Consider the following 16,326-nt stretch of genomic DNA (forward strand, 5'->3'; position numbering starts at 1 on the left):
CCCTCCATAATCTTGTACCCCTCTGTCATGTCTCCCCTTAGCCACTTCTTTCTTTTTATTTCCAAGCTAAACAATCCCAGCCCCTTGATCCTAATCCTACCTGCCACTTCCCACACATCACTGCCAATCAGGACAACAACTAAAAGTGACCACCCAACCTCAACTTTAACTAAATTAATCCACCTCCCACACTTCAGTAAATATTTGGTGTATATATATATATATATATATATATATATATATATATATATATATACACACACACACACACACACACACACACACACACACACCAAGGCTAGTCAGTGAAAAAAATCCTAGTCGCCTCAGAAAGAGCAACCAGCTAGTCCTAGGCTGTAGCTGAAAAGGAAGATGCCTGATAAAGCGAAAGAGTTGTTGTTGTAGTTGTTAATTTTTATTTATTATTACATTTATATTAGGGATGTGCTCCGCTTCTAATCGGACCGGAGAAGCAGGAGTGGAGCGGGGGGCTTCGCCTGCCCTTAAGGCGGAGGCAAAGAGGATTGGGGGGCCGGCGGAGCGTGGCGAAGAGGATCGAGGTGAAGGCGGATCCTTCACCTCGATCCGGAGCTCCGCCGGAAAGGTAAGTGGGGTTTACCGGGCCCTGCCGCTGTCGCCCATGCGGCGACGGCAGCAGGGCCCGGTAACGCCCCCCGCCCTCCTCTCCCTTACCTGCCTCCGTCCGCGGTCCGTCAGCATCTCCAATTGAGCCCGTGGTTCCAGCAGGACGTCTGGGCCGCACTTGCGGCCCAGACTTCCTGGTGGAACCACGGGCTCAATTGAAGACAGTGATGGACCGCGGACGGAGGCAGGTAAGGCCCCCCTCCCCCTTGGTCCCTTACCGGGCTCTGCCGCCGTCGCCGCATGGGCGGCGATGGCGGCAGGGCCTGGTAACCCCCCTCGCCCTCCTCTCCCTTACCTGCCTCCGTCCGCGGTCCGTCAGCGTCTCCAATTGAGCCCGTGGTTCCAGCAGGAAGTCTGGGCCGCACTTGCGGCCCAGACTTCCTGGTGGAACCACGGGCTCAATTGAAGACAGCGACAGACCACGGACGGAGGCAGGTAAGGCCCCCCTCCTCCTTACCGGGCTCTGCCGCCGTCGCCGCATGGGCGGCGATGGCGGCAGGGCCCGGTAACCCCCCTAGGGGGGGGGACTGGAGCTCCGATCCGGATCCGGAGCTCTGAGCGGAGCGGAGTGGGCACAGGCGGAGTGGGGGCGGGGCGGAGCGGGCCGATCCGAAAATGGCGGATCTTAAAGTGAAGCGGAGTGGGGGGTCCATGCACACCCCTAATTTATATCTCACCTTTTCCCCAAGGCAGCTCACATTGACCTCCTCTTCTCCATTTTAGCCTCACAACAACCCTTTTGGGGTGGGTTAGGCTGAGAGTCTGTGACTGGCCCAAAGTAAGCTTCCATGGCCGAGTGGGGACTAGAACCTGGATCTCCTGACTCCTAGTCCAACACTTTAGCCACTACACCAATTGGACTCTCCAATGGCTGTGTGAGACATAGGCCTTAGCTAGACCTAAGGTTTATCCAGGGATCGTCACTGCCTGCTCCCGGGATCCCCTGTGTCATTTACATGAACAGGGATGACCCCGGGATGATCCCTGGATAAACCTTATGTCTAGCTAAGGTCTTAATCAGGAGGTAGAGTTGATTTATACATTCTCATTCTCTGCCACCATCACAGCAGTATGACGTGCAGCCATATGCAGGAAAGGGCAACTAAAATGATCAAGGGGCTGGAGCATCTCCCTTATGAGGGAAGGTTACATCAACTGGGATTGTTTAGCTTGGAAAAAAAAGGAGGCTGAGGGGAGACCTGATAGAGGTGTACAAAATTATGCATGGTATGGAGAATGTGGAAGGGAAACATTTTTCTCCCTCTCTCAAAATACTACAACCCAATGGGGTCATCCCATGAAGCTGATTGGTGGTTGATCTAGGGCAAATAAAAGGGAGGACTTCTTCACAGAGCGCATAGTTAAATTATGGAACTTACTACAACAAGATGTGCTTATATGTTTAGGGTGACCATATTTTGGAAACCAAAAAGGAGGACAACACGGTTGCCATGTTAAAATTATTTTTAAAACATAATTTTAAAACCTCAAACTTTTTTAAAAAAATCCTAAAACTCAATGGATGGACAGATCTTTTTCAAACTTAGCATAGCTAAAGTCCTTCTTAAGAACAATCATGGTGCCGTTTCATCTATTTATCTTTTAAAATAACATTTTTTTAAAAAAAAATTTAAATCCTCAAATTTTAAAATTTCCTAAAAATCAATGGATGAACAAATCTGTTTCAAATTTGGTATGGCTAAAGCTCTACCTAAAAGCTATCATGGTGCCAACTTTCAGCTCTTTATCTTTAAAAATGACAATTTAAAAAATAATAATTTTAAAACCTCAATTTTTAAAAAATTCCTACAAAATCAATGGATGAACGGATCTGTTTCAAATTTGGTATAAGTAAAGCCCTTCCTAAGAGCTACCATCGTGCCAAGTTTCATTCTTTATCTTAAAAAAATGACAGAGTTATAAACATTTTTGTTAATTCCCATTAGAACTGCTCTTTGGAAAAATCTGGATTTCCCCTCCCCCTCCCGGATTTGTCATCAAAAACCCGGACAAATCTGGGCAAATCCGGTCATATGGTCACCCTATATATGTTCTTATGCCACACAGGTAAAGCCTCGTCTCCCTTCTGCCATCTGCAGAGGCATCCCCAATCAGACTGTCCTGACTGGTTGGGTGGAATGTTCACATTGCTTTACATTGCAAACTGGGCAAATTTCTCCCCCATCCCTAACCCCATGTTTCAGCTCCGCTCTAATGGACATGGTGGTTCTAGTTTGGCCATTACACTGCATGGATAACCACATTTTTATTCCAGTCCTTAGTACTAGGGCTGTGCACCAGCCCCCCGAACCACTTTGAGACCCAATCCGGAACTTTTGGATTGGGTCCGAACTGGTTCGCACTGATCTGACCCTCCCTCGACCCACTCCGGATCAGATCCTGGAGCGAGATCCGAAGGGTCGGATTGTGATTCGCCTGCCATTTTGCCCCCCTTCCCCACTTACTTGCCTCCACAGCGGATGGCAGGTAAGTGGGGAAGGGGGGATAAAATGGGGGGTGAATAAGTCCCCCTCCCCCTTAACTGGCTCCACCATCTCCCGCCACATAGACTGTGGCAGCGGTGGGCGGTGGAGCCAGGTAAAGACCCCTCCCCCACTTACCTGCCTCCATCACAGTCCGGCGCCAGCTTCAAATGAGGGCCAGGCTTCAAACTGGAAGTGTAGGCCGTGGCCACAGCCTGACCTTCCGGTTTGAGGCCTGGGCCTCAGTTGAAGCCACTGGCAGACCACGACAGAGGCAGGTAAGCCCCCCTCCCCCTGCTTCCTTACCTGGCTCTGCCATCGTTGCTGCATGGACTGCAGCGGTTGAGCCAGGTAAGGCCCCCCTTCCCCCCACTTACCTTCCTCCGTCACAGTCTGGTGGTGGCTTCAACTGAGGCCGAGGCCTCAAAGTGGAAGGCAAGCCCTCCCCCTGCCCCCTTACCTGGCTCTGCTACCATCACCGCACAGACTGCGGTGGTGCCAGGTAAGCCCCCCTCCCCCCACACTTACCTTTTTCTTAGAGCTCCGGATCGAGGCGAAGGATCCACTTTGTCTCGATCTACAGCTCCCCTGACCCGATCCATCTCCACCTTTGGTGGAGGCGAATCAGGCCACTCTGCTATCACTTCTATGAACCAAAGTGAAGCGGAGCACAGCCCTACTTAATACCCTCCTGTGTCCACCCCCCCCCCAGGCACCATGATTCTTGACCTACAGTCACCCAACTACTAAATAACCCAGAACACTTAACCCTTGCTAATTGAGCAAAGCATGCAAAGGTTTTGGTTAGGGTTAGGGCTCATCTACACCAAGCAGGATATTCCACTATGAAAGCAGTATATAAAAGGCAGGAGCCACACCAAGCAGGATATAGCGGTATGAAAGCAGTATATGGTATGTGTCAACGGGCCCCAACAGTTGTCAGTGCACTTCAATACCACTATAAAGCAGTAGTATGGCTCCTGCCTTTTATATACCGTTCTCATAGTGGAATATCCTGCTTGGTGTAGATGAGCCCTCTCTGTCGTAAGTCATATAACTGAATGGGGGAACTGTTCCAGAAGCTTGCTCTAATTAACCAAGATGCATCCTCCAAGGGATGAGGGGGCAGGGTAGGGAGTTTCTGCAAAGCTAGTAGGGCAAAGATGGCAGAATAAGAATGTAGCAGCTCTGTGATTTTGGGTTTCAGTGGTTCCCTTCCTCTGCTAATCAAATCTCAAGATGGAAAACAGATTGTTTCATTGCTTTGGTCCTCCGAAGATGACAATTTTACCTCGCTTAGCTGTCAATCACTCTATGATCCAGATATCTTACAGCGACATTTGGGGTTGTTTTAAGAGGCAACGAAATATATATATATATATATATATATATATATATATATATATGGCATATAGTACTTTTCAAATGGAACCATGATGTCTTGTACAAATGTATAATATATGAGGCAGGTTATGCTCTTCCCTAGCCTTGGCAGATTTGATTATTATCTCACTATGAAATCATTATCTCAGAAGGCAGTCATAAAACAGGATGGAATATACGCCCAATTAAGGCATTCCTTTAAATCTAGCCATGATATTTATATTACTCCCATTATCATCATGCCAGGATGCTTGGAAGGCTTGTTAATCTCATTCTCTGGAGCCGAACGTCAGAATGGTTGAGAAGCATGTGCTTAGGACATTGCTTTGTTATCATCACTAGCAAAATGCCCATCATTATGATGTGTTATGGAATCTCTGGGGGGAGATAGATACACATTGCACCTTATTAAAACTCACCAATAGGGAATAATCTATCCCATGTCAAGGGTGGAAGGTATATTCTGTCAAGGAGTTGGCAAACAAGTGATGTTCGAGACCACCTGGACTCCCCAAATGCGATACCGCTGCTCAGCTTGTGCCTGATTCTCATTTCCAGTTAGGGATGGGCAAATTCACCTGGCTCCATTTCACTGGATGCTTGCTTTTCATCCATTTCATTTTTCATCCATTTCATTGGATGCTTGCTCTGCTGCTCAGCCACTGGGTGAGCTTCTTATGTGGCTCACATGTGTCTTTGCCTTTACTCTTGTGTAAATGGAATGCCATTTATGCAACGAGGGAAATGTGCAATTTCCAGAGCCTCCATTGTCGTGCACTACGGGTTCCCGTAATATGCCTATTTTACAGATGGCACAAGCATAGAATCATAGAATCATGGAATAGCAGAGTTGGAAGGGGCCTACAAGACCATCGAGTCCAACCCCCTGCTCAATGCAGGAATCCACCCTAAAGCATCCCTGACAGATGGCTGTCCAGCTGCCTCTTGAAGGCCTCTAGTGTGGGAGAGCCCACAACCTCCCTAGGTAACAGATTCCATTGTCGTACTGCTCTAACAGTCAGGAAGTTTTTCCTGATGTCCAGCTGGAATCTGGCTTCCTTTAACTTGAGCCTGTTATTCCGTGTCCTGCACTCTGGGAGGATCTTATTTATTTATTTATTTATTTATTTATTTATTTATTTCATTTCTATACTGCCCAATAGCCGAAGCTCTCTGGGCGGTTCACAAAAATTAAAACCATAGTAAGACAACCAACCGGTTAAAAGCACAAATACAAAATACAATATAAAAAGCACAACCAGAATAAAAACCATGCAGTAAAATTGATATAAAATTAAAATACAGAGTTAAAACAGTAAAATTTAAATTTAAGTAAAAATTAAGTGTTAAAACACTGAGAAAATAAAAAGGTCTTCATCTGGCAATGAAAGGAGTACAGTGTAGGCGCCAGGCAGACCTCTCTGGGGAGCTCATTCCATAACCGGAATGCCACAGCGGAGAAAGCCCTCCTCCTAGTAGCCACCTGCCTCACTTCCTTTGGCAGGGGCTCACAGAGAAGGGCCCCTGTAGATGATCTTAAGGTCTGGGCAGGTACATATAGGAGGAGGCGTTCCTTCAAATAACCTGGCCCCAAACCGTTTAGGGCTTTAAATGTCAATACCAGCACTTTGAATCGGGCCCGGACCTGGACTGGCAGCCAATGAAGTTGTAAAAGGACTGGCGTAATGTGATCTCGCCGGCCAGTCCCTGTTAGTAACCGTGCTGCCCTGTTTTGTACCAGCTGAAGCTTCCGGACCGTTTTCAAAGGCAGCCCCACGTATAACGCATTGCAGTAATCCAAACGGGAGGTTATCAGAGCATGGATAACTGTAGGCAGTTTCCATTCCAAAACCAGGCCTGAAACCCGATTGAAATGGATCTAGATAATCCATTTCATTCAAGAGTGCCTGGAGTTGTCCTGCAAATACCCGCTCAAGCACCTTGCCCAGGAAAGGGATATTAGCCACTGGCCTGTAGTTGTTAACGTCCTCCGGGTCCAGATTAGGCTTCTTCAGGAGTGGTCTAATCACCACCTCTTTTAAAGAGGCCGGCACCACTCCCTCTCTCAAGGAGGCATTTACAACCTCCTGGATCCAGCCGGCGATCCCCTCCTTATTTGATGTAATGAGCCATGAGGGGCAAGGGTCAAGCACACAGGTGGTTGACCGGACTTGGCTGGATCGAGAAGAGATCCTGGCCCTCCTCTGTGGGACAACCTTTTAAGTATTTGAAGAGTGCTATCATGTCTCCCCTCAATCTTCTCTTCTCCAGGCTAAACATGCCCAGTTCTTTCAGTCTCTCCTCACAGGGCTTTGTTTCCAGACCCCTGATCATCCTGGTTGCCCTCCTCTGAACACGTTCCAGCTTGTCTGCGTCCTTCTTGAATTGTGGAACCCAGAACTGGACTCAGTACTCTAGATGAGGCCTAACCAGGGCCGAATAGAGAGCAACCAATACCTCACGTTATTTGGACCCCCTTGTGTCTGGTCCTCACAGACCCAGCCAGATGTGATGTGAGGGTGGTCCCAACTCTGAGCTTTTGTGAGCACCTGCAAGTGCTCAGGCATGGGACCACCTGGGAAAGCGTACTTCCCAGAGCCTCCTTTGCGCAGGGGAATCGCGCGTTTTTCGGAGGCTTCAGAAAGCACGCTTTTCCTCCTCTCCTCCAAGTGGGGCCTTAAAGACCCTCTTAAATCAAGGGGGAACTGAGCGCTTTCCACCATTAACACAGCAGGGGGAGGGACAAAGGGTGCCAAGCACTTGCAAGCTAATTTTCCTACACAGTTCAGTGCAAACAGATTTCCTTGATGACAGCAGCTGTTATTCCATTGTTGCTTTTGCTTTATTTGGCTTTATTTTGCTGTATAGTTACTTGACATTTCATTTTGAGTTCTCTGGATTGTAATTTGCTCATTCTTGGCAATGAGGTGGACTTAATGTGCCAAAAGGAAAGCAAACAAACAAACACATAGAACTAGTGAAATCTGGACAATCGTCTCCACGTGTTACTTGGCTATTGCTTGATTGGATGAGTAATAGCATTTCTTTTTAAAAAGCCGTCAGTGTCACTACGTTGGAGGGTCCTGTCATGTTCCCTTTTGTTTTGGCGAAGACAAAGTTAAATGCCTGAGACAAATTAAACAAATTGAGGTGAATGTCATGAATTTCAGATTGCATTAATGCAAATTCAATTAAAGCAAATTAAATGATTATCAAATTAAACTCTTCCAATTCAGAGGTGAAGCTCTCCATGTGGGTGAAGTTGATGTAAAAGAGCCTTACTTATTCAAGTCTTGTTGGCTGATTTCCCCAGATGTCTTTCATAACATGTCAGGCTAGATATAACTGAGAGTTTCACCTGCCTTTTCCCCCATGTGCCGGCATCCAGCCATGAAGGTTTCCGAAGACGAATCTGACAAATACCTCTCTGGATATAATGGCCTTATAGAATCATAGAATAACAGAGTTGGAAGGGGCCTACAAGGTAGAGTGACCATATGAAAAGGAGGACAGAACTCCTGTATCTTTAACAGTTGCATAGAAAAGGGAATTTCGGCAGGTATCATTTGTATATATGGAGAACCTGGTGAAATTCCCTCTTCATCACAACAGTTGAAGCTGCAGGAGCTATACTCTAGTGACCAGATTTAAAAGAGGGCAGGGCACCTGCAGCTTTAACTGGTGTGATGAAGAGGAAATTTCACCAGGTTCCCCAAATATACAAATGACACCTGCTGAAATTCCCTTTTCAATACAACCATAAAAGATACAGGAGCTCTGTCCTCCTTTTCATATGGTCACCCTACTACAAGGCTATCAATCCAACCCCCTGCTCAATGCAGGAATCCACCCAGTCCAACCATCTCTGTACAGGCATTCAAAATGAATCTATGGAAGGACAGGACCTCTCTTTCTGCCCTCACATGGCATATAGCAGCTGGAGGAGGTGGGTGCCAGAACCATGGAGCTGGGGAAATGATCCATCCAGAGCAGCGGAGGCTGGTGGTTCCGATATTGGTGGGGCTATGAATCCATTCCAGGTTTCAGTCCAAACCAGCCAGAACTCTAAAGAAGCAATCCAAGGGGTGAATCTTATACCTCCAAAAAGAGCCACCATCCACAGCTCTCCTGGCATGTGCCCAAAATCCAGCAGTACAGAAAAACTTAGCCCAGATCTGAAAACACTGACAGATTGGTTGTTTTTCCTGCTTTGGGCATACTCCTCATTGGCTGAGTCTGCCTCCTGGACTCTTATCAATGTATATTCCTCAGGCTAGGGTGACTCATAAAATCATAGAATAGCAGAGTTGGAAGGGGCCTATAAGGCCATCGAGTCCAACCCCCTGCTCAATGCAGGAATCCACCCTAAAGCATCCCTGCCAGATGGATCCCTGTCCAGCTGCCTCTTGAAGGCCTCTAGTGTGGGAGAGCCCACAACCTCCCTAGGTCACTGGTTCCATTGTCCTACTGCTCTAAGAGTCCTGATGTCCAGCCGGAATCTGGCTTCCTGTAACTTGATTTTAGGAGCTTCTCCCTTGCCCAGATTAGCTCTGGCTTTAGTTGAGGAGAAGTAACATCCTCCCCCCTGACCACAATCTTCTGTGAAACCAGGCAGAGATGAATTCCAAGCACCCTGGCAATCCATAACTAGAACAGGCCCTAAATGAGATTTTTTTATATCTCTGAGTCAGGCTCTTCCTCTGAGACCATAGCATCAGGGGAAGGCATGACACCAATCTGGGAGGGAAGAAAGACCAAAATGCCGCTCCTCTCAGAAACTCCAAACTTGGAGCTCTCCGAGAATAGTTTTAGGTTTGCCTTGTAAAGATTCCCTTTCTCTTTTCGATTCGATTCTTCAGCCATTTGTTTTATGAAGAGGCATGCAAAATGCACAGTACCATGCCCCGTCCCTATCCTGTTGCAGGGATCCTGCAGGGACAAGTGCCAGTTCATTCAAGGCATTCAGGTTTCTTCACCCAATTTTTTCCTCCCTGTCTTACTGCCTCCTTTAATTGTAGGCCTCTAGTGTGGGACAGTTCACGACCTCCCTTGTTATATTTCTGTTCAGATTATACTGTTGATAGCAGCTGTCCCCTTCAGATGCCTTGGACGACAACTCCCATCATTACCTAGCCACCATAGCTATCCTGGATGAGGATGACTGTTGTTGCAGTCCAACAGATCTGAAAGGCATCAGCTTGGGGGAGGCTGGTTTATGGGATGCACGTTATTTGAATTACAGTCTTGTTTCAGAACTGGCTTCATTCTTAAACCATGTGTAGCCTATTCTTACACTTTCCTCCCTCCTTTCTTTCTTTCTTTTCCCTACTTGAGAAACCCCCTTGGAGACCTGGAGGGTATCTTCATGGCACAGTGATTCACATCGAAGATGGGTCTTGTCTTGTAACTGCCATGAAAGTCGCCCCAGAGGTGCCCCCCCCAGCTTTCTATCCTGATTCATTCTTTCCCAGCCTTCTCCCCCACCCACAATGCTCCACTTTTGCTACCACCACCGCACTGAATTATGAGGTTGTTTTCTTGAGAGGGGGCAAATGTCCACTCAAGAGCACTGAGCTCTCGTGGCAATTTGAATCTCTCCCTCCAGAGGTAATAAAGGGCAGAGCCTCTTCGCTGACTGCATGTCTTCTCACATTAGACAATTAATGTGACAATGGACATTTCCCAACCCAGCAGTTCATCATGTGTCAATATTTCTTTTCCTCCCCATGGTAGGGCTTGGAGACTCACAACCGTTTCAGCACCAGGCAGGGCCCAGATGAAATGAGTGCTATTGATCATCGCCTCACTAGAAACAGAGGGGCAAGGGTTAAAGAAGGTGAAAACTGCTCTTTCCTTGGAATGCCACAGATGGCGTTGGAAGAGGGGGTGACGTTAAGGGACGTTTTGGCAATGTGGAATTCCCACAACGTGAAGTCTAGGAAGCTGCTAGCCAGACCATTGGTCCATCTAGCCCCCTGTGAGCACTTCCTCCTAAGCACTTAGGGTGGATTCCTGCATTGAGCAGGGGGTTGGACTCGATGGCCTTGTAGGCCCCTTCCAACTCTGCTATTCTATGATTCTATGATTCTATGACTTGCCTGCATTGTGTTAATGGCGGCCACCATTAACACAGTGGGGGAAGAGCATGGTTTTGGTAGCCAGGGCAGGTGGCTCCCAGGTACTTCCAGGCCAAGCCAAGCCTCAGAAGAGGCTCGTGAGGCCCAGTGAACTGGGGGTACATGGCAGTGGAAAAGGGCAAGCATCTTCCTAAGAAGGGGCACGCGATTTTGCACACACCTATTTGAAGCCAACCAAGGCAGTTTACAAAATAAATGGAAAATTAAAGTAATAATAATACTCAAATAAAAGCACAGCAAAACTTTAAAAGCAACCTTCAAAAGCCCCAGCAATTAGTTATTTACTTATTCGTTTATTTAGAAATATTTCTATATGGCCTTCCAGGGCAGAAGCCAAGTTAAAGAATCGTACTCTTCCTTCCAAGCCTGCCTGTGCTTTAAGATCTTCAGGGGAAGCCCTTCTCTCAGTCCTGCCACCATTACTTTAAATGCCTGGTGGGAACGTGGGAGAGGGCCTTCTCGGTGGCTGCTCCAGTGCTCTGGAACTCTATTCCCAGGGAAACTAGACTAGCTCCCTCCCCGGTGTGTTTTAGGAGGCAGGCAAAGACTTTTTTGTTCTGGAACACCTTTAGCGAATAATTGCTAGTGGACTTTTAAACTGTCATTTAAAATGTTTTAATATTGGAAGATATTTAATATATTTTTAATGTTGTATATTTCTATTTATAGGTTTTAAATGTATATGTTTTGTAATGCCGCCTTGAGGCCCAGCATGGAACAAAAGGCCGGATATAAATAAATATAATAAATAATAATAATAATAATAATAATAATAATAATAATAATTTATTTATATAGCACCATCAATGTACATGGTGCTGTACAGAGTAAAACAATAAATAGCAAGACCCGGCCGCATAGGCTTACATTCTAATAAAATCATAATAAAGCAATAAGGAGGGTAAGAGAATGCACCAAACAGGCAGTATAAAAGTCAGAACAATTCAAGTTTTAAAAGCTTTAGGAAAAAGAAAAGTTTTTAGCTGAGCTTCAAAAGCTGCGATTGAACTTGTAGTTCTCAAATGTTCTGGAAGAGCGTTCCAGGCGTAAGGGGCAGCCGAAGAAAATGGATGAAGCCGAGCAAGGGAAGTAGAGACCCTTGGGCAGGTGAGAAACATGGCATCAGAGGAGCGAAGAGCACGAGCGGGGCAATAGTGTGAGATGAGAGAGGAAAGATAGGAAGGAGCTAGACAGTGAAAAGCTTTATAGGTCAACAGGAGAAGTTTGTATTGGATTCTGAAGTGAACTGGAAGCCAATGAAGAGATTTCAGAAGTGGAGTAACATGGTCAGAGCGGCGAGCCAAGAAGATGATCTTAGCAGCAGAGTGGTGAACAGAAACCAACGGACTGATGTGAGAAGAAGGAAGGCCAGTGAGAAGAAGGTTGCAGTAGTCCAACCGAGAAATAACCAATGCATGAACAAGAGTCTTGGCAGAAGAGACAGACAAAAATGATCGAATAATTTAAAAGCCAAGTTAAAAAGACCTGTCTTTGACAAGAGAAATGGGGACCCATCTCAGCTCCAGAGGGAGCACATCCCAGAGGTTGGAAGTAACATGGGAGAAAACCGTTCCCAGCATGCCTGTTGAGCACCCCCTTGCGAGTGAGGGGGGGCTTTGAAATGGCCTCTCCTGCTGACCTGAACAACCAAGTTGGTCATTTCCTGAGAAAGCCAAGCCCTACATCAATGAGAGCTTTAGAAGTTAAAACCAACACCTTGAACTGAGCCCAGAAAACAATGCGGAAGACGTGCAGATCATTCAGTATTGGGGTAATATAATTACAATACTGGGTACTGCTTAACAGTCTTACTGCAATGTCTTGCATCAATTGAAGTTTCCAGATGCTGTTCAAGGGCAGCACATTTAAAGTGCACTGCAGTAGTCTAACTGGTTAAGCATCCCCTCCATCCACGTCATTCTCATAATCATATTCAGAGCTCCCTCCATATCCCCCCCCATGGCTAGAATCATAGAATAGCAGAGTTGGAAGGGGCCTAGAAGGCCATCGAGTCCAACCCCCTGCTCAATGCAGGAATCCACCCTACAGCATCCCTGACAGATGGTTGTCCAGCTGCCTCTTGAAGGCCTTTAGTGTGGGAGAGCCCACAACCTCCCTAGGTAACTGGTTCCATTATCGTACTGCTCTAACAGTCAGGCAGTTTTTCCTGATGTCCAGCCGGAATCTGGCTGCCTGTAACTTGAGCCCATTATTCCATGTCCTGCACTCTGGGAGGATCAAGAAGAGATCCTGGCTCTCCTCTGTGTGTATTTAAGTATTTGAAGAGTGCTTTCCTGTATCCCCGCAATCTTCTCTTCTCCAGGCTAAACAAAGAACCGTAAAACTGTAAGAACAGTTTTAAATGTTGTGGAATATCTGGAAAAAAACATTCAGAAAACCAGGCCACTTTGACTTTCGTGGTTGCAGTGAAAGCGTTTTACAACCTTAGTTGGATTTTTTTACTTAGAACCTTAGAAGAACTGGACTTTGGAGGAAATGTCATGAAGTGGGGGAAATCCATCCATAACTCTCAAAAAACGCAAATAATGATTAATGGAGATGTGTCCAAACCATGTGAAATATATAGAGCGACAAGACAGGGCTGCCCACTGTCACCGCTACTGTTTATTTTAGTGTTGGAATTGCTGGATTCAGATATAAGACAAGCTGAGAGAATTGGAGGAGTAAAGATAAAAAAGATAGACCTATAAGTTGAAGGCATTTGCGGATGATTTGGTCTTGACTCTGGAAGATCCTTTAAAGGGTATCAAAATTTTGATAGAAAAGACAGGTTTTCAAATTGAAAAGGTAAAGTATTGGGAATTGTTTTGACAAACATGAATTGTATGTTCCAGAACATTTGAGAACTACAAGTTCACTCGCAGCTTTCAAAGCTCAGCTAAAAACTTTTCTCTTTCCTAAAGCTTTTAAAACTTGATTTTGTTCTGACTTTTATATTGTTAGTTTTACTCTACCCTGTGCCTGTTTGGTGCATTCTCTTCCCCTCCTTATTGTTTTATTATGATTTTATTAGATTGTAAGCCTATGCGGCAGGGTCTTGCTATTTTATTGTTTTACTCTGTACAGCACCATGTACATTGATGGCGCTATATAAATAAATAAATAAATAAATAATAATAATAATAATAATAATAATAATAATCTTCATAGGGCTTCCTTTCCAGATCCCTGATCATCCTCGTTGCCCTCCTCTGAACACACTCCAGCTTGTCTGCGTCCTTCTTGAATTGTGGAGCCCAGAACTGGACGCAATACTCTAGATGAGGCCTAACAAGGGCCGAATAGAGAGGAACCAGTACCTCACGTGATTTGGAAGCTATACTTCTATTAATGAAGCCCAAAATAGCATTTGCCGTTCTTCCAGCCACTTCACACTGTTGGCTCATATTCAGCTTGTGATCTACAACAATTCCAAGATCCTTCTCATTTTTAGTATTGCTGAGCCAAGTATCCCCCATCTTGTAACTGTGCATTTGGTTTCTATTTCCTAGATGTAGAACTTGGCATTTATCCCTGTTAAACTATTAGGGATACTAATAGAGATACATTAGTATACATCAGTATACATTATACTAGAAAGGGGAAAGTATGAGGGGAGGCACCACATCTTGTTTAGTTTGACTCGAAGAGGGAGAGAGAAAGTTCTTAATCTTGGGCAGCGTTATTGTATTTATTTTTATTTATTTATTTATTTATTTATTACATTTTTATACCGTCCAATAGCCAAAGCTCTGTGCATCTTTATGCGCTCCCTCCAGACTATTCTAAACGGTGGCACCAAAGTGTCCTGCTGGGGATTTGCAATCGCATTTCACACGTGCCTTTTCTTCGTGGGAGGACGCCTGCCAGGTCTGCAAATGGCACATGCTGAACTGCTAATCCCGGCTGCTCCGCCCTGCAGCGTTGGCAGGCCGAATGCTAATGCAAAACGCAAGAGAGAGGCTGCCTGGCGTTTCCTCGCTGCCTTGCTAATAAGGTGCTTTCTGAGCGTTTCCCAAGACTTGAGCAGGTGTGTTTGGAAGAGATCCGAGTGTATGGAGAAGGCAGCCAGGATTTCTTGGGGGAAGCAGCTGTGGGCAGAAGAAACCTGAAGAAATGCAATAATTGATTGGATTGTCTGGGAAAATGCCATATATATATATATATATATATATATATATATATATATATATATTAGGGGTGTGCACGGACCCCCCGCTCCGCTTCACTTGCAGATCCGCCATTTTCCGGATCGGGCCGCTCCGCCCCGCCCCCGCTCCGCCCACTTCCACTCCGCTCCGCCCGGAGCTCCGGATCCGGATCCGGAGCTCCGTTTCCCCCCCCCCCCATAGGCTTGCATTGAAAGCTAAAAAATTATACAACTTTTTTTCTGTTCAAGTTAGAAACCTCATGTTTGGCACCATGACACCTCATGGGGATATACACACGCATGCCAAGTTTCAAAGCAATCCCATCATCCCCTGATTTTTGGCGAATTTTTGAAAATCGGGCACCCCACACACAACATCCCTGCGAGGTGGGCAGGGGAGGAGGGAGGGAAGGCAGGCAGGCAGGCATGCAGCTGGCATTTCTGGGGGCATAAGGAAGTGAGCCAAGGATAAGCCAGTAATGCATATAAAATGGAATAAATCAATCAATAAACAAAGGAGGGGTGGAATTAAAAGCAGCAGTGTTGCTCAATAAACAGCAAGAAGAATTTTTTTAAAAAGGCTATATCTGTCTTTTACCAGCAATAGGGGGACATGCCCAGGGGAGGGGGAAGTAGCTGCCAGTTCAAGACACTGACAGCCACCAACAGCTCCGAGAAGAAGTAAAACGCTCACTTCGACTCAGAACAGGCATTGCTCCACCACTGAAAAGTGACCATTCACTTCAACTCATGATAGGCATTGCTCCACCGTTTTACTCTCTTTGGAAGGCTCTATGGCCTTCCAGTGCAGGAGAGAGTGGGGGCACGTCCACGATGAGATGCCCTAGGGGAGCTCATCCCCTTGCACCACATCGATTCAGTTGTTCACCAAGGTTAGGGTGGGGAGCAGTGCTGTGTTTCTATCTCTTATTCTTGGCTTAGTATATGATTTCAGGTTGTGTTTGTGCATTTGGTGGGGCTACTGTGTTAAAAAACACGGGGAAAAGCCCGTTCAGATGAAGAAAGAGAAGTTTCCCAGAATCCCAAGTTACCTGTTTTGCCTATGCCCTCCTCCAACTTTGGGATCATCATGACCGGGAGCTGACTCTGCCCCTCAGCCCTTTGAAAAAGGTATTTTTCCCGCCGATTTTTTAAAAACTTCTAGCCCGCGACCCGTACGATGCAGAAAGTTGAGAGTGGTCTCAAAATGACCCCCATCCACGACTCTCTGTGCACAAGAATTTTCAGAATGATAGCTTAACCCCCCCCAGTTATCCCCGATTCTTTCCCTCAATGCAATCCTATGGGCGAAAAGCCGAAAACGCAGTTTGAGCCGTGCGGTTGACCCGATTTTCACAAAAACATTGCACGTGAACCACAGCACGCAGAAAGTTGAGAGTAGTCTCAAAATGACCCCCATCCACGACTCTCTGTGCACAAGAATTTTCAGAACGATAGCTTAAACCCCCCCCCAGTTATCCCCGATTCTTTCCCTCAATGCAATCCTATGGGCGAAAAGCCGAAACGC

The sequence above is a fragment of the Elgaria multicarinata genome, chromosome 6, assembly GCF_023053635.1.
Source record: "Elgaria multicarinata webbii isolate HBS135686 ecotype San Diego chromosome 6, rElgMul1.1.pri, whole genome shotgun sequence".
Taxonomy (NCBI): Eukaryota; Metazoa; Chordata; class Lepidosauria; order Squamata; family Anguidae; genus Elgaria; species Elgaria multicarinata.